The following is an 18,739-nucleotide window of genomic DNA, read 5'->3' on the forward strand; positions in this document are numbered from 1 at the left end:
ACATAGATGGGATAGGGTAGCTAGCTCGGGCAACACACACACCAAACTCACACTACATAGTAGATAGGGTAGCTAGGGCAACACCGCCATGTCTTCACCGTCGTCTTCACCTTAACCGCCGGCTTCACCATCTTCTTCGCCACCGGCTTCAGTACTGCTCCTCCTCAAGGCCGTTCTCGCCGAGGTAGTATGGGAGGTTTTGCATGCGGTTGCGAGCGGGGAAGACGCTCTCGAAGTCAGTGAAGATGTTATAAGTGGTGAATGTGACGAACTCGCACCCACACCAATACACCTTGCCGAGCAGGTAGAAGGCATCGAACATGTTGGTGAAGTGGACGACGAGCCCTACCACTAGAGCGTTGGCGTGGGGGTGCTGCTCCATGAGGTTGAACATGGGCGGCGAGCCCGCCGGGAGGTGGTGAAAGCCCGCACGGAGGAACCCCGTGCAAGCTCAGTGCTACCCCTCCAGCATGAGAACACCCACACGCGGAGTGATGCCTCCACAACGACGTTGGCGGGGTACCGCCGTTCCGGCACGGTGGGCGGCTCTTGGAACGTCGGCCCATTGTACTGCATCTTGCTCACTTCGCTGAGTGTTTGCTTAGCATTTTGGGGGAAAAAGAGAAGGGGGAGGCGCAGATGGATCTGTAGAAGAAGAGGCAATGAAGGGCGGTTTAAATAACTGGGGGAGACGAAGAGGGTACACGCGGAAACGGCGTCGATCGTGACTCAGTGTGTGCGTGAACCGATGCGATCGTGAATTGATGCGAGTGTGCGTGAACCAATGTGTGAACGTGAATTGATGCGAGCGTGCTCTGTGTGCTCTGCGTTGGCAGCTGCCTGCCTCCCCCTTCTGCGTGCTCTGCGTTGGCGGCTGCTTGCCTCCCCCTTCTGCGTGCTCTGCGTTGGTGGCTGCCTGCCTCCCACAGCTGAACCGATGCCTCGACATATGGACGCGAGCGTGCATCCTTCCCCTTCTGCCACTGGCACGTATGCCTGCGACGCGTGAAACGACGCTGCGGAGCGACCATGCAACATGATGTGAGCGTGCGGCGTGCATGTCGTGTCGGCAACCGTGTGGCACGGATCGATGCGTGCGTGTCGGCGTGCATGCATGCGATTAGGTATAGGTCACTAGATGCGTGCGTGGCAGCGTTCGCATGCATAGCAGGCCACATCGATGCCAAAGTCGGGCATGCATAGCAGGCTGCATCCATCGATAGCAGGCTTTTTTAATTGGGCTCCCTTTTTAATTTATTACCAACAAACTAACGGGCCCGTCCTATGAACACAAACACGGCCCAACCAGCGAAGCCACAGCCACAGTCAACAGAGTCCAATGTGGCCCCACAAGTCAGTTAACGGCCAAGATGGCAAACGTCTGCTATGAACATTTGTGAGAGTTTCAGCTAAGAGAGTGGGGAAAAGTGAGCAAGAGTTTGGAGCGTGGGGAAAACTAAGCACAACTAAGGAATTGGGGGCACAGATGGAATAAGCCGTAGGAAGTATGTTAGACTTAGATGTGTTTGTCACGTGTTTCATGATGCTCTCTTTGTGCTTCAATTCTTGTCTTTCATGTAAGCATCATCGCAATTTCAATGCCTAGCTAGGGACGTTAAACGATAGCGCTTGTTGGGAGGCAACCCAATTTTATTTTTGTTCTATACTTTTTGCTTCTGTTTAGTGTTAAATAATTCATCTAGCTTCTTTTTAGATGTGGTTTTATGTTTTAATTAGTGTTTGTGCCAAGTAGAACCTATAGGATAACCTACGGTGATAGTTAATTTGATTCTGCTGAAAAATAGAAACTTTTGCACGCATGAAAATAATTTTAATAAATCACAGAAATGTGCTTTTGCGTTGATTATTTTTGAAGTAGATCAATAGACAAATTTACCAGGAGTTCCTATTTTGGTAAGATTTTTAGAGTTCCAGAAGTATTCGAAAGTTACAGATTGCTACAGACTGTTCTGTTTCTGACAGATTCTATTTTTCGTGTGTTGTTTGCTTATTTTGATGCATCTATGGCTAGTATCGGGGGGTATGAACCATAGAGAAGTTGGAATACAGTAGGTTTAACACCAATATAAATAAAGAATGAATTCATTACAGTACCTTATGTGGTGGTTTTTCTTTCTTGCACTAACGGAGCTTATGAGATTTCCTATTGAGTTTTGTGTTGTGAAGTTTTCAAGTTTTGGGTAAAGATTTGATGGACTATGGAATAAGGAGTGGCAAGACCTAAGCTTGGGGATGCCCATGGCACCCCAATATATTCAAGGACAACCAAAAGCCTAAGCTTGGGGATGCCCCGGAAGGCATCCCCTCTTTCGTCTTCGTTTATCGGTAACTTTACTTGGAGCTATATTTTTATTCGCCACATGATATGTGTTTTGCTTGGAGCGTCTTGTATGATATGAGTCTTTGATTTTTAGTTTACCACAATCATCCTTGCTGTACACACCTTTTGGGAGAGACATACTTGATTTGGAATTTATTAGAATACTCTATGTGCTTCACTTATATCTTTTGAGCTAGATAATTTTTGCTCTAGTGCTTCACTTATATCTTTTAGAGCACGACGGTGGTTTAATTTTGTAGAAATTGTTGATCTCTCATGCTTCGCTTCTATTATTTTGAGAGTCTTATAGAACAGCATGGTATTTGCTATGGTTATAAATTTGGTCCTAGAATGATGGGCATCCAAGTTGGATATAATAAAAACTATCATAGAAAGTGAATTGGATGCTATGATCAATTTGATGCTTGATAATTGTTTTGAGATATGAGGATGGTGTTATTAGAGTCATGCTAGTGGAGTAATTATGAATTTGAGGAATACTTGTGTTGAAGTTTGTGATTTCCGTAGCATGCACGTATAGTGAACCGCTTTGTGATGAAGTTGGAGCATAATTTATTTATTGATTGTCTTCCTTATGAGTGGCGGTCGGGGACGAGCGATGGTCTTTTCCTATCAATCTATCCCCCTAGGAGCATGCGCGTAGTACTTTGTTTTCAATGACTTGTAGATTTTTGCAATAAGTATATGAGTTCTTTATGACTAATGTTGAGTCCATGGATTATATGCACTCTCACCCTTCGACCATTGCTAGCCTCTCTTGTGCCGCGCAACTTTCGCCGGTGCCATACACCCACCATATAACTTCCTCAAAACAGCCACCATACCTACCTATTATGGCATTTCCACAGCCATTCCGAGATATATTGCCATGCAACTTTCCACCATTCCATTTATTATGACATGCATCATCATTGTCATATTGCTCTTTGCATGATCATGTAGTTGACATCGTATTTGTGGCAAAGCCGCCTTCATAATTTTTCATACATGTCACTCTTGATTCATTGCCCATCCCGGTACACCGCCGGAGGCATTCATATAGAGTCATATTTTGTTCTAAGTATCAAGTTGTAATCTTGAGTTGTAAGTAAATAAAAGTGTGATGATCTTCACTATTAGAGCATTGTCCCAAGTGAGGAAAGGATGATGGAGACTATGATTCCCCCACAAGTCGGGATGAGACTTTGGACTTTATAAAAAAAAGAGAAAGGCCAAATAAAAAAAAGACAAAGACCAAATAAAAAAGGAGAAAACAAAGAGAAAAAATGAGAGAAAAAGAGAGAAGGGACAATGCTACTATCCTTTTACCACACTAGTGCTTCAAAGTAGCACCATAATCTTCATGATAGAGAGTCTCCTATGTTGTCACTTTCATATACTAGTGGGATTTTTTAATTATAGAACTTGGCTTGTATATTCCAATGATGGGCTTCCTCAAAATGCCCTAGGTCTTCGTGAGCAAGCGAGTTGGATGCACACCCACTTAGTTTCTTTTGTTGAGCTTTCATACACTTATAGCTCTAGTGCATCCGTTGCATGGCAATCCCTACTCACTCACATTGTATCTATTAATGGGCATCTCCATAGCCCATTGATACGCCTAGTTGATGTCAGACTATCTTCTCCTTTTTGTCTTCTCCACAACCACCATCCCATTCCACATATAGTGCTATGTCCATGGCTCACGCTCATGTATTGCGTGAAAGTTGAAAAGGTTTGAGAATACTAAAGTATGAAACAATCGCTTGGCTTGTCATCGGGGTTGTGCATGATTAAATACTTTGTGTGATGAAGATAGAGCATAGCCAGACTATATGATTTTGTAGGGATAACTTTCTTTAGCCATGTTATTTTGAGAAGACATGATTGCTTTGATAGTATGCTTGAAGTATTATTGTTTTTATGTCAATATGAACTCTTATTTTGAATCATTTGGATCTGAACATTCATGCCACAGTAAATAAAATTACATTGAGAATTATGCTAGGTAGTATTCCACATCAAAAATTATGTTTTTATCATTTACCTACTCGAGGACAAGCAGGAATTAAGCTTGGGGATGCTTGATATGTCTCCAACGTATCTATATTTTTTTTATTGTTCCATGCTATTATATTACCCGTTTTGGATGTTTATGGGATTTACTTTACACTTTTATATCATTTTTGGGACTAACCTACTAACCGGAGGCCCAGTCTGAATTGTTGTTTTTTTCCTATTTCAGTGTTTCGAAGAAAAGGAATATCAAACGGAGTCCAAACGGAATGAAACCTTCAGGAGCGATGTTTTTGGAACAAATGCAAACCAGGAGACTTGGAGTGGACGTCAAGCAGCGAACGAGGCGGCCACGAGGGTGCCCGGCGCGCCCTATGGGGGTGGGCGCACACCCACCCTCGTGGGCCCCTCGTGGCTCAACCGACCTACTTCTTCCTCCTATATATATCCACGTACCCCGAGAACATCCAGGAGCACCACAAAAACCTAATTCCACCGCCGCAACCTTCTGTATCCATGAGATCCCATCTTGGAGCCTTCGTCGGTGCTCCGCTGGAGGGGGGATCGACCATGGAGGGCCTCTACATCATCTCCAAGGCCTCTCTTATGAGTTGTGAGTAGTTTACCACAAACCTTCGGGTCCATAGTTATTAGCTAGATGGCTTCTTCTCTCTCTTTGAATCTCAATACCAAGTTCTCCTCGATCTTCTTGGAGATCTATTCGATGTAACTCTTTTTGCGGTGTGTTTGTCGAGATCCGATGAATTGTGGGTTTATGATCAAGTTTATCTATGAGAAATAATTGAATCTTCTCTGAATTCTTTTATGTGTGATTGGTTATCTTTGCAAGTCTCTTTGAATTATCAGTTTGGTTTGGCCTACTAGATTGATCTTTCTTGCAATGGGAGAAGTGCTTAGATTTAGGTTCAATCTTGCGGTGTCCTTTCCCAGTGACAGCAGGGGCAGCAAGGCACGTATTGTATTGTTGCCATCGAGGATAAAAAGATGGGGTTTATATCATATTGTTTGAGTTTATCCTTCTACATCTTGTCATCTTTCTTAATGTGTTACTCTGTTCTTATGAACTTAATACTCTAGATGCAGGCAGGAGTCGGTCGATGTGTGGAGTAATAGTAGTAGATGCAGAATCGTTTTGATCTACTTGTTGCGGACGTGATGCCTATATACATGATCATTGTGACGCCCTTGATTCAATCGTACACTAATCATGCACGCAAATGTGTACGATCAAGATCAAGGACTCACGGGAAGATATCACAACACAACTCTAGACACAAATTAAAAATAATACAAGCTTTATATTACAAGCTAGGGGCCTCGAGGGCTCGAATACATAAGCTTGATTACACAAGAGTCAGCGGAAGCAACAATATCTGAGTACAGACATAAGTTAAACAAGTTTGCCTTAAGAAGGCTAGCACAAAAGCAACATCGATCAAAAAGGCAAGGCCTCCTGCCTGGGAGCCTCCTAACTACTCCTGGTCATCGGCGTTCTCCATGTAGTAGTAAGCATCGGCGGTGGCATCTGGCTCCTGGGCTCCATCATCTGGTTGCATCAACCGAAAAGAAGAAGAAAGGGGGGAAAAGGGGAGCAAAGCAACTGTGAGTACTCATCCAAAGTACTCGCAAGCAAGGATCTACACTACATATGCATCGGTATTAATGAAATGGGTTATATATGTGGACTCGGCTGCAGAAATGCCAGAATAGAGAGAAGGCCTAGTCCTATCGAAGACTAGCATCTTCTGGAAAACCACCATCTTGCAGCAATCAGGAGGGAGTAGAGTAGCATAGAGTAAAGTAGTAGTAGTGTTATCAACCTCGGCCGAAGATCCTTTCTCGACACCCTGCGAGAAAGCAATCCCAGAGCCATACTATCCAGTTATCATCACAATCCAATTCTCATCACCATCCAGTTCTCATCATAAGTATCCAGTTCTAGTTGTATCGATCGGGATACAACTCCGAGTGTCCGTTACCGTAGGATAGGCTATCGATAGATGTTTTCTTCCCTGCAGGGGTGCACAACTTACCCACCACGCTCTATTAACTCCGGCCGGACACACTTTCTTGGGTCATGCCCGGCCTCGGCCAAACAATACGCCGCAACCCGACCTAGGCTTAATAGAAAGGCCAGCACGCCGGACTAAACCGATGCCCCCAGGGGTCATGGGCCATCTCCCCGGGAACTCCTGCATGTTGCGAACGCGGCTGGTGAGCAGACCTAGCTACCTCCTTAAAAAGGTAGGTGCTTACCAGTCCAACCCAGCGCGCGCCGCTCAGTCGCTGACGTCTATTAAGCTTCGGCTGATGTATATGACGCAGAACGCCCATACTATGCCCACGTGATGGTTAGTGCTATCAGGCCAGAGGCCCCTCGGATCAAATATCCAAATCGTAGTGGATTAGGAACGCGCGGTAACAAGCAGAGACTCACGAAAGATGTGACCCCGTTGCCCCGTCTCGAGTACTTGCGGCAAGGGCTAAGAATGCCCGGCCACGCCTCGTAATTATCTCTCGGGCACCTTCCAGGTCAACCCGACTCCACATCACTCGCAATTATGCTCGCGCGGGTACCCCTCAGGGTCGACCCGTCTTTAGTAACATGGTTCAGTGTAAAGTCATAGTAATCATAGTAACTGTGAACATCAAGGGGAAAACCCGAGGAATCACCCCCGGTGAATTCCACTCGACGTAATCATCAAGGTGAACGTAAGAGGAATCACCCCCGAGGTTCACACTTGAGGGGTTGCACGACAGATTTATCGGAAGTGGTTAAGGCGGAATCACCCTCGATGACCACGACCAAATAGCTACACTACAGGGTTAACATCAGAAGTGCTGTAGAGGTCTCACCCTCGTCACTCGATAGTAACCCAGCAGTGTCGAGCAACTAAGGGGAAAGTGATGTGTGGTACCGGGGCCTAGTCTTCGATCCCGTTGATCGGGTCTTCAATGATGAAGCAGGGGCAACAAGGACAACATGGGGGTCACTGATGGATCACTAACCAACCTATACTAAGCAGTTTAGGATAAGCAGGTAAGGTACAACAGCAGATACAAAAGCAGGCTATGCATCAGAATAGGAGCAATCAATAACAGTAGCAAAATCTAATGCAAGCATGAGAGAATGGAATGGGCAATATCGGGATGATCAAAGGAGGGCTTGCCTGGTTGCTCTGGCAAGGAGGGGTCGTCGTCGACGTAGTCGATCACAGGGGCAGCATCGGTCTCGGGGTCTACCGGAGAGAAGAGGGGAAAGAAACAGTAAAAATAAAGCAAACATAGCATCACAAAGCATAACGTGGCAATATGCTGTCAGCATGACGTATGAGTGACTTCAGCAGTCAACTATTCGGTTGACTGGTCAACTGACATGGGGACCCACCTGTCATAGACAGTGGGTTAAACAGAGTTCAAACTAATCTAAATTTAGTTACTAAAACTACTGGGCCCACCTGTTAGTGTCTAATTAACTAAACTAATTAGTTTTAATTATTAAAATGTTTTAATTAGAGGATTAAGAAGTGGGACCCGCACGTCAGTGGCACTGAGTGCCTAGTCAGCATAGTTGACCACGGTCAACGTGGTCAACTGGGTCCAGGGGGACCACAGGCAGCGACCTAGAGGCGGGCCCTGCCGGTGCCAGGTCAGCGCCAGCGCCGGAGCAACACCGGCGAGGCCATCTGCGGCGGCCGAACGCCGGAGATGGCCGGAGTCGCGCTACAGCGCATCACTTGGCACGCGGTTAGGTTCTTTCAAACGGGCTCTCGCCCGCGCATCGATCTGTCGCGGCGGTTTGGCCGAAAACAGCCGGAGACGGCGATGGCTAGCGGCGGAGCGGACGCCAGAGTTCGGCCGTTGGTGTCTACGGTGACGCAGGGCAAGTCAGGCGATGCGGGGAGCGGCGTTGTGCTCCTACGAGCTCCAGGAGCCCGGTTACGAGCTCGGGCGCGAGCTCGGGCCACAGTGGCCACGACGGTGAGGTGATCTATGGCGGTGAGCTCACGGCAACGGCGACGAGCTAGCTAGGGAGAGCCACGCGGTGCAAGGAGAAGAATGGAGGGAGGGAGGAGCTCACCGAGCAGCTACGAAAAGCCTGCGACAGCTTAGGAGCGCAGGGTTCACCGGAGACGACGAAGATTGCTGGCGACAGAGGCGGAAGGGGGTGGAGGAGAGCGGCCACTACAGGGCCTCCCAGCTCCCACTGATGGTCGAGGACGACGGAGCGGAGGACGGCGCTCCTTCCAGCCACCAGCATGATCGAGGGGGGAGCCGGGGACCGTGAGATCGACGGAGGGCGACGGCGAAGTGCTCGGGCAAGGAGAGGGAAGAGCGGCGAGCGCGTGAGGGAGAATCTGGTGGGGATAGGGAGAGGCGGAGCGAGAGAGGGGGAAAATATCTTGGGGGGAGGCCTCGGTGGAGGCCTTATCCACCCAGTAACACTGTCGGCGAGCTGGCTCGGCGGCGACGGTGGTGCGCCTCGGTCGCTTGAACAGAGAACGGGGGAGAAGGAGGAGGCCGTGGTGGGCTGGGCTCTAGGCACTGTGCACTTGGGCCAGTGCACAGTGGCCTTTTCTATTTTCTTTTTACAGAAAGGGGGGTTTAGTAATATTTTGAGCTTCCATAAGATTTTGCAAAAATGTGAAACTTGGTCACATAATTACTTTGCAATATGCAGCACTGCCACAAAAAGTTTGGGCATTTCCGGAGTTCATTTGAATTTACTCAATAATGAAAAGGGCATTATAAAGGCTGTTTTTGCTCTATTAAAATGCATTAGGCCCTTTTAGAGTTGATGATGATGTTGTGTTCCTTAACAGTAAAAAGTTTTGGATTATTTGCTAAAAGATGAACATTTTATAGCAACTTTTGAGCAACATCAAACTTTACTTGAATTTGATTTGACTGGAATTTCAAATGGAATATTGAACAAGGATGATTAAGCGCTGTTTGAAAAAATGATTACTTTAATCATAGAGGATTACTGTAGCATGACACTGGGGGTGTTACAAATCTCTTCCACTAAAAGAAATCTCGTCCCGAGATTTAAGTGGTGAAGTAAAGAGTAACTTCGGGAGAACTGACCCTTGAAGGGTTAATTATCTGGTGAACAATTTAGGTAATGTGACAGAAGTATCTCTCGAGTTGAAATTTAAGAATAACGTCAAGAGCAAAATATGATGGTACAATAAGAAGTTTCAAGCGGATGGACAATCGATCGATACCTGAACAGAGTGTGAGAAGGGGTTCAAAGCATCAGGAATAGATCATCCCTCGGGGGGGTGGCTCGTGACATGATACGAAGCCAAATGCAAGAATATTTCGGAATCAAAGATATACAGGAGAGTCAGGTTTCGATCATGTGGAACTGTGGGTTATGGGCCCACCATGTGGGTTAAAAGCAGGAAGGCGCTAAAATTTTGCACGGCCATGATAGCAAGGCAGGTCAGAGGATAGCCTGCCAATTATGTTGGCAACAGCGTTGGTACCAAGGGCGAGGGACGAAGAGAACCATTTTCCTGCTCGTAAGACGAGGCGGACCAATAGGCAAAATTCTCATCCATCGATGGCTACCGGAATGTCATCAACAATAGTAACAAGGTCTCACTGACAAGGTTGTACATCGGGGTGTTTTATAAGCAGGGAATTATTCCTGCTTATATCATATAGATCACAAGAAGGTTAAACAAACCAATGGAAAGGAAAAAGTGGTTATTAGTTTAACCAGACCAGTGGAAAGGAAAAGGTGCTTATACAAAGGTATTAGAGTATATGCTTCCCAAGAACAAACAGAGCATGATATACATGACAGGACATCAAGTATTAATCCATTTAGTTAATGGGGCAAGGAGAATCATGATGTTTACCCATACAGCGGTGTTTGGATAATTGATCAAGAACAGTTAGCATTGCGCTCCCAATGTTCTTGTTGACGATCGTAGTACCACAGACATGCTTCGGGATATCATTGACATGGTCATCGGGTAAAAGTCAGACTTTAGAATTCACAAAGGATCCCGCGGGAACTGCTAGAATAGTTCGTACAATTTCATCATTGAAGGATGAGGATGTGGCCGATGGGTTCAGCAGCAATCCATCGACAGGTCAAAAGGATGTAATGCCAGGGGAGGCAAGAATGTTGTCGATGATAACCCAAATCATCAAGGGGCACAGATGGTATTTTTCATCATGAATTCGATTGATATCCCGAAGGAGCATCAAAACATTAACGATAATCATGACACATTTGTTGAGAGATTTCTTGAAGATGTAATCGATTGGAGACGACATCAAGTTAAAGGAATGATGACGCGAAAGGTTATTCGAACCACGGGTATGACACAAACTTGAAATCAAGCTTGTTGTTCGAGGAAAAATGATATTGGCGAGGAAGATCGATGTAAGCTTAGATCGTCGTCGGAAGTTGCTCCGGGAAAAAGGGTCGGGTAGCACAGTTAAAATTAGCTCGATAATGATATAACCGATCAAGAAAGGAATGATGTGATGGAGTATCATTCCAATGAGAATTCACAAGTGGTAGTGCAATGACACAATATACTTGAGATAACAAGGGGCAATACTTGAGGTAGATCAAAAATAGAGGTTAGACATATGAAATGATCTGCAGAAGACAAGTATTTTAACTTGTCCAGGAAATGGAGTTAAGGAGAAACTATGGTCGGAACCACGGTTACGAATGATCAAACCACTGATACAAGATGAACTTATAACAAGGGGTAATCATTTTTACGAGTAGCTTCCACGATAAGTTCTACATCGGGTCCATGGGCATGAACACAAGAGTTCAAGGTCGACTCCCACTTCTTCAATGCATAACCTTTCATTCACTCCTTTTTTTTCAAAGAAAATGTAGTGCAGAGGATTTATCTGGCGAAGTACCAGAAGAGTAAGACTCGTGAGAACTCTCGGGTTCACTCGGATTACGGAAGGCATAAGTTCAACCCATCGGGGCATTTTTTTTCGAATCTATACAACCATCAACCAAGCAAAAGATACGAGTTCGAAAGCAGAGTATCAAAGTCAAAGCAAATGATACAATATACCGAAGATATTATGTATCAGGGAAAAACTCACAAGAATTTGGATGTGAAGGACACAGTCGGATAACAACCCAGCAATGGATCTGGCGATTCACGACAGAGTTGATGTGATTATCGGTAATCAATCAGATGAAGAAGGGGATGCAAAGGCATTGGCTTATAGAAACGTCTGAATGATTCGATGCTTGGGTACAAAGGAATTATGATTTCAAGACGAAGGATCAGAAGCAGAGGCTCTAATCAAAAGATGAGTAAGTTGAATAGACTTAGAGGTGCACCCGACCAAACCTTGATTGGGAAAGAACCAGCTCATATCCGGAGCGATGTCGGAGCCGGAAAGGAAATTTCCAGGGATTAATTGATGATTGCGAGTATTCGCTCACACGTTGAATCCATAGGAACAGAATGACAATCACAAAGAATTTTAAAGAATATTGCTAGACATATGGAATTAACCATAATGTAAGACGATAAGGAAGAACAGGAGCAATAGGCTACTAAGGATTATCGGTAGATCGAATAGTATTCCAAAGAATTTGTGAAACACGTGAACAACTGGGGATAAACGGGTTCAGTGAATCATCCTAGTGCAAAAAGAAGCCGCAAAGCAGAAGGCATAAAGGATTCTCGAAACAACGGAGAGTACATCTTGTAATAATAGGAGCAACTGGGTATGAAGGTACAAGTGGCAAGGATGTTATTCACGGGGATTATCTGTGGTCAAGAACTGCAAGGCAGTGGGCACAGGGTCTCGAGAAACCTCGAGGAGTATCTGCAGAATCTTCTGGCGAAGCAAGCGATCATCGGTAATGTCGGGGCTCTCTGGGAGGAAGTGGGTACGAGAACCTAATGTCAGAGTCAGTAAAATGTTTAACCCGAATAGACGAGAGATTAGAGTCCCAGAGTATAGACGAGGAATAAAAGATCCTAATACCACCCAAATGGCGACGTGGGCCCGTAAGACACACAGCCATGTTAGTAAAAGTTTTGTAGTGACTAGACTCGACTTTGGCCAAGGAGTTGGAAGGGGGCTACCTACAGGCAGTCGGCTCTGATACCAACTTGTGACGCTCTCGATTCAATCATACACTAATCATGCACGCAAATGTGTACGATCAAGATCAAGGACTCACGAGAAGATATCACAACACAACTCTAGACACAAATTAAAAATAATACAAGCTTTATATTACAAGCCAGGGGCCTCGAGGGCTCAAATACATAAGCTTGATTACACAAGAGTCAGCGGAAGCAACAATGTCTGAGTACAGACATAAGTTAAACAAGTTTGCCTTAAGAAGGCTAGCACAAAAGCAACATCGATCGAAAAGGCAAGGCCTCCTGCCTGGGAGCCTCCTAACTACTCCTGGTCATCGGCGGTCTCCATGTAGTAGTAAGCATCGGCGGTGGCATCTGGCTCCTGGGCTCCGTCATCTGGTTGCATCAACCGGAAAGAAGAAGAAAGGGGGGAAAAGGGGAGCAAAGCAACCGTGAGTACTCATCCAAAGTACTCGCAAGCAAGGATCTACACTACATATGCATCGGTATCAATGAAATGGGTTGTATATGTGGACTCGGCTGCAGAAATGCCAGAATAAAGAGAAGGCCTAGTCCTATCGAAGACTAGCATCTTCTGGAAAACCACCATCTTGCAGCAATCAGGAGGGAGTAGAGTAGCATAGAGTAAAGTAGTAGTGGTGTTATCAACCTCGGCCGGAGATCCTTTCTCGACACCCTGCGAGAAAGCAATCCCAGAGCCATACTATCCAGTTATCATCACAATCCAATACTCATCACCATCCAGTTCTCATCATAAATATCCAGTTCTAGTTGTATCGATCGGGATACAACTCTGAGTGTCCGTTACCATAGGACAGGCTATCGATAGATGTTTTCTTCCCTGCAGGGGTGCACCAACTTACCCACCACGCTCGATTAACTCCGGCCGGACACACTTTCCTGGGTCATGCCCGGCCTCGGCCAAACAATACGCCGCAACCCGACCTAGGCTTAATAGAGAGGCCAGCACACCGGACTAAACCGATGCCCCCAGGGGTCATGGGCCATCTCCTCGGGAACTCCTGCACGTTGCGAACGCGGCCGGTGAGCAGACCTAGCTACCTCCTTAAAAAGGTAGGTGCTTACCAGTCCAACCCGGCGCGCGCCGCTCAGTCGCTGACGTCTATTAAGCTTCGGCTGATGTATACGACGCAGAACGTCCATACTATGCCCACGTGATGGTTAGTGCTATCAGGCCAGAGGCCCCTCGGATCAAATATCCAAATCGTAGTGGATTAGGAACGCGCGGTAACAAGCAGAGACTCACGAAAGATGTGACCCCGTTGCCCCGTCTCGAGGACTTGCGGCAAGGGCTAAGAATGCCCGGCCACGCCTCGTAATTATCTCTCGGGCACCTTCCAGGTCAACCCGACTCCACATCACTCGCAATTATGCTCGCGCGGGTACCCCTCAGGGTCGACCCGTCTTTAGTAACATGGTTCAGTGTAAAGTCATAGTAATCATAGTAACTGTGTGTCTAAACATCAAGGGGAAAACCCGAGGAATCACCCCCGGTGAATTCCACTCGACGTAATCATCAAGGTGAACGTAAGAGGAATCACCCCCGAGGTTCACACTTGAGGGGTTGCACGATAGAGTTATCGGAAGTGGTTAAGATGGAATCACCCTCGATGACCACGACCGAATAGCTACACTACAGGGTTAACATCAGAAGTGCTGTAGAGGTCTCACCCTCGTCACTCGATAGTAACCCAGCAGTGTCGAGCAACTAAGGGGAAAGTGATGTGCGGTGCCGGGGCCTGGTCTTCGATCCCGTTGATCGGGTCTTCAATGATGAAGCAGGGGCAACAAGGACAACGTGGGGGTCACTGATGGATCACTAACCAACCTATACTAAGCAGTTTAGGATAAGCAGGTAAGGTACAACAGCAGATACAAAAGCAGGCTATGCATCAGAATAGGAGCAATCAATAACAGTAGCAAAATCTAATGCAAGCATGAGAGAATGGAATGGGCAATATCGGGATGATCAAAGGAGGGCTTGCCTGGTTGCTCTGGCAAGGAGGGGTCATCGTCGACGTAGTCGATCACAGGGGCAGCATCGGTCTCGGGGTCTACCGGAGAGAAGAGGGGAAAGAAACAGTAAAAATAAAGCAAACATAGCATCACAAAGCATAACGTGGCAATATGCTATGCCGGGTGTGACCTAACGTATGGCTACACGATATAGGTGAAGGGGGAATTCAACCGGGAATGTATTCCCGGTTCCGGTCCTGTGTCAGACAGATGATCGGAGGGGGAATGTCCCATGTTCAGCATGCTAGCGGCATGTGACAGATGAACGAACCGCGTATTCGGATTCGCTGGATTTTTCTAAGCAACTTTCATGTAGAAAAGATTTTCATCCGAGTTACGGTTTAATTTCTATGAATTTTCAAAGATTTAAACAGTTTCTGGAATTATTTAAAATTAACAGAAAAGGAATATGATGTCAGCATGACGTATGAGTGACTTCAGCAGTCAACTGTTCGGTTGACTGGTCAACTGACATGGGGACCCACCTGTCATAGACAGTGGGTTAAACAGAGTTCAAACTAATCTAAATTTAGTTACTAAAACTACTGGGCCCACCTGTTAGTGTCTAATTAACTAAACTAATTAGTTTTAATTATTAAAATGTTTTAATTAGAGGATTAAGAAGTGGGACCCGCACGTCAGTGGCACTGAGTGCCCAGTCAGCATAGTTGACCACGGTCAACGTGGTCAACTGGGTCCAGGGGGACCACAGGCAGCGACCCAGAGGCGGGCCCTGCCGGTGCCAGGTCAGCGCTAGCGCCGGAGCAACACCGACGAGGCCATCTGCGGCGGCCGAACGCCGGAGATGGCCGGAATCGCGCTACAGCGCATCACTTGGCACGCGGTTAGGTTCTTTCAAACGGGCTCTCGCCCGCGCATCGATCTGTCGCGGCGGTTTGGCCGAAAACGGCCGGAGACGGCGATGGCTAGTGGCGGAGCGGACGCCAGAGTTCGGCCGTTGGTGTCTACGGTGACGCAGGGCAAGTCAGGCGATGCGGGGAGCGGCGTTGTGCTCCTACGAGCTCCAGGAGCCCGGTTACGAGCTCGGGCACGAGCTCGGGCCACGGTGGCCACGACGGTGAGGTGATCTGCGGCGGTGAGCTCACGGCAACGGCGACGAGCTAGCTAGGGAGAGCCACGCGGTGCGAGGAGAAGAATGGAGGGAGGGAGGAGCTCACCGAGCGGCTGCGAAAAGCCTGCGACAGCATAGGAGCGCAGGGTTCACCGGAGACAACGAAGATTGCCGGCGACAGAGGCGGAAGGGGGTGGAGGAGAGCGGCCACTACAGGGCCTCCCAGCTCCCGCTGATGGTCGAGGACGATGGAGCGGAGGACCGCGCTCCTTCCAGCCACCAGCATGATCGAGGGGGAGCCGGGGACCGCGAGATCGACGGAGGGCGACGGCGAAGTGCTCGGGCAAGGAGAGGGAAGAGCGGCGAGCGCGTGAGGGAGAATCTGGCGGGGATAGGGAGAGGCGGAGCGAGAGAGGGGGAAAATATCTTGGGGGGGAGGCCTCGGTGGAGGCCTTATCCACCCAGTAACACTGTCGGCGAGCTGGCTCGGCGACGACGGTGGTGTGCCTCGGTCGCTTGAACAGAGAACGGGGGAGAAGGAGGAGGCCGTGGTGGGCTGGGCTCTAGGCACTGTGCACTTAGGCCAGTGCACAGTGGCCTTTTCTATTTTCTTTTTACAGAAAGGGGGGGTTTAGTAATATTTTGAGCTTCCATAAGATTTTGCAAAAATGTGAAACTTGGTCACATAATTACTTTGCAATATGCAGCACTGCCACAAAAAGTTTGGGCATTTTCGGAGTTCATTTGAATTTACTCAATAATGAAAAGGGCATTATAAAGGCTGTTTTTGCTCTGTTAAAATGCATTAGGCCCTTTTAGAGTTGATGATGATGTTGTGTTCCTTAACAGTAAAAAGTTTTGGATTATTTGCTAAAAGATGAACATTTTTCCAGCAACTTTTGAGCAACATCAAACTTTACTTGAATTTGATTTGACTGGAATTTCAAATGGAATATTGAACAATGATGATTAAGCGCTGTTTGAAAAAAATGATTAGTTTAATCACAGAGGATTACTGTAGCATGACACTGGGGGTGTTATCATGCCTAGATATTCTCATAACTATGCACTTTTCTATCAATTGCTCGACAGTAATTCGTTCACCCACCGTAATACTTATGCTATCTTGAGAGAAGCCACTAGTGAAACCTATGGCCCCCGGGTCTATCTTTTATCATACAAGTTTCCGATCTACTTTTATTTGCATCTTTACTTTCCAATCTATATCATAAAAATGCCAAAAATATTTATCTTATCTTATTATCTCTATCAGATCTCACTTTCGCAAGTTACCGTGAAGGGATTGACAACCCCTTTATCGCGTTGGTTGCGAGGTTCTTGTTTGTTTATGTAGGTACGAGGGACTTTTGAGGAGCCTCCTTCTGGATTGATACCTTGGTTCTCAAAAACTGAGGGAAATACTTACGCTACTTTGCTGCATCACCCTTTCCTCTTCAAGGGAAAACCAACGCAGTGCTCAAGAGGTAGAAGGGACTCCGAACAACATTCGGTCACCAAATCACATAACTCATATAATATTATATCGTCATTGAACGTTAAGTGTGCGGACCCTACGGGTTCGGGAACTATGTAGACATAACTGAGACACCTCCTCGATCAATAACCAATAGTGGAACTTGGATGCCCATATTGGCTCCTACATATTCTACGAAGATCTTTATCGGTCGAACCGTTATGACAACATATGTAATTCCCTTTGTCCATCGGTATGTTACTTGCCCAAGATTCGATCGTAGGTATCTTCATACCTAGTTCAATCTCGTTACCAGCAAGTCTCTTTACTCATTCTGTAATACATCACCTCATGACTAACTCCTTAGTCGTTTTCTTGCAAGCTTATGATGTGTATTACCGAGAGGGCCCAGGGATACCTCTCCGATACTTGGAGTGATAAATCCTAGTCTCGATTTATGCAAACTCAACAAACACCTTCGGAGATACCTGTAGAGCATCTTTATGATCACCCAATTACGTTGTGACGTTTGGTAGCACACAAGGTATTCCTCCGGTATCCGGTAGTTGCATAATCTCATAGTCGAAGGAATATGTATTTGACATGAAGAAAGCAATAGCAATAAACTGAATGATCATTATGCTAAGCTAATGGATGGGTCTTGTCCATCACATCATTCTCCTAATGATGTGATCCCGTTATCAAATGACAACACATGTCTATGGTTAGGAAACCTTAACCATCTTTGATCAACGAGCTAGTCTAGTAGAGGCTTACTAGGGACACGGTATTTGTTTATGTATTCACACATGTATTTAGGTTTCCGATCAATACAATTATAGCATGAATAATAAACCTTTATCATGAATAAGGAAATATAAAATAACAACTTTCTTATTGCCTCTAGGGCATATTTCCTTCAGTCTCCCTAAGTTCATGGATGAAGAGGACCAACGGAAAGTACCAAAGGAGTCCCCAGGACCCGGATATCTGGCCCCAAGACCCGGACATCTGGCCCCTAGAGCATCAGCCGAAGTAGCCCAACAGCCAAAGCTACAGGGCCTAGACATCTAGCCCAGGCCCCAAACATCCGGCCCGATGCGTGCCCCGGATGTCCGTCCCCAGCCCGGAAATCCGGCACTCTTCACAGAACCCAACCGAGGCCACCCCGAACACTCGGCCCCTCCAGCTCGGACATCCAGCCCGACCTAAAGGCCTAGACATCCGGCCTCTTCTCGGACATCCAGCCCCTGTCTGCGCGTAGTGTAAAGGGTCAAAGCCCATGTATCCCTTCGCCCCCCCTGGACTATATATACTCTCCTTCCCCAATGTTTTAGGGTTAGCAAAGATTGTAGCTCATTTGAGATTAGAGCTTTGCTCATCCCCTTGTACCTCTACTCCATTAGAGACCAAGGCCTCCATGGAGAAGATCCCCCAAGTTTATTCAAGACCCTTAAATGGAAGATCCCCCTCATGGATTAAAGACCCCGTCTCCTCACGGATTGGGAAGGACTACCACCGTTTGTATCGCCCCTTGTTGTGTTTGGATCATGTGTCTTGTAGTGTACTCGGATCTAGCACATGTGTGATTGGATCTAGTTGATTTGAGTGTTTTCCTCTTGTTTCCCTTGTGTTTCTCCCCTCGTGTGTTCTTT

The sequence above is a fragment of the Triticum aestivum genome, chromosome 4B (genome assembly GCF_018294505.1).
Source record: "Triticum aestivum cultivar Chinese Spring chromosome 4B, IWGSC CS RefSeq v2.1, whole genome shotgun sequence".
NCBI lineage: Eukaryota > Viridiplantae > Streptophyta > Magnoliopsida > Poales > Poaceae > Triticum > Triticum aestivum.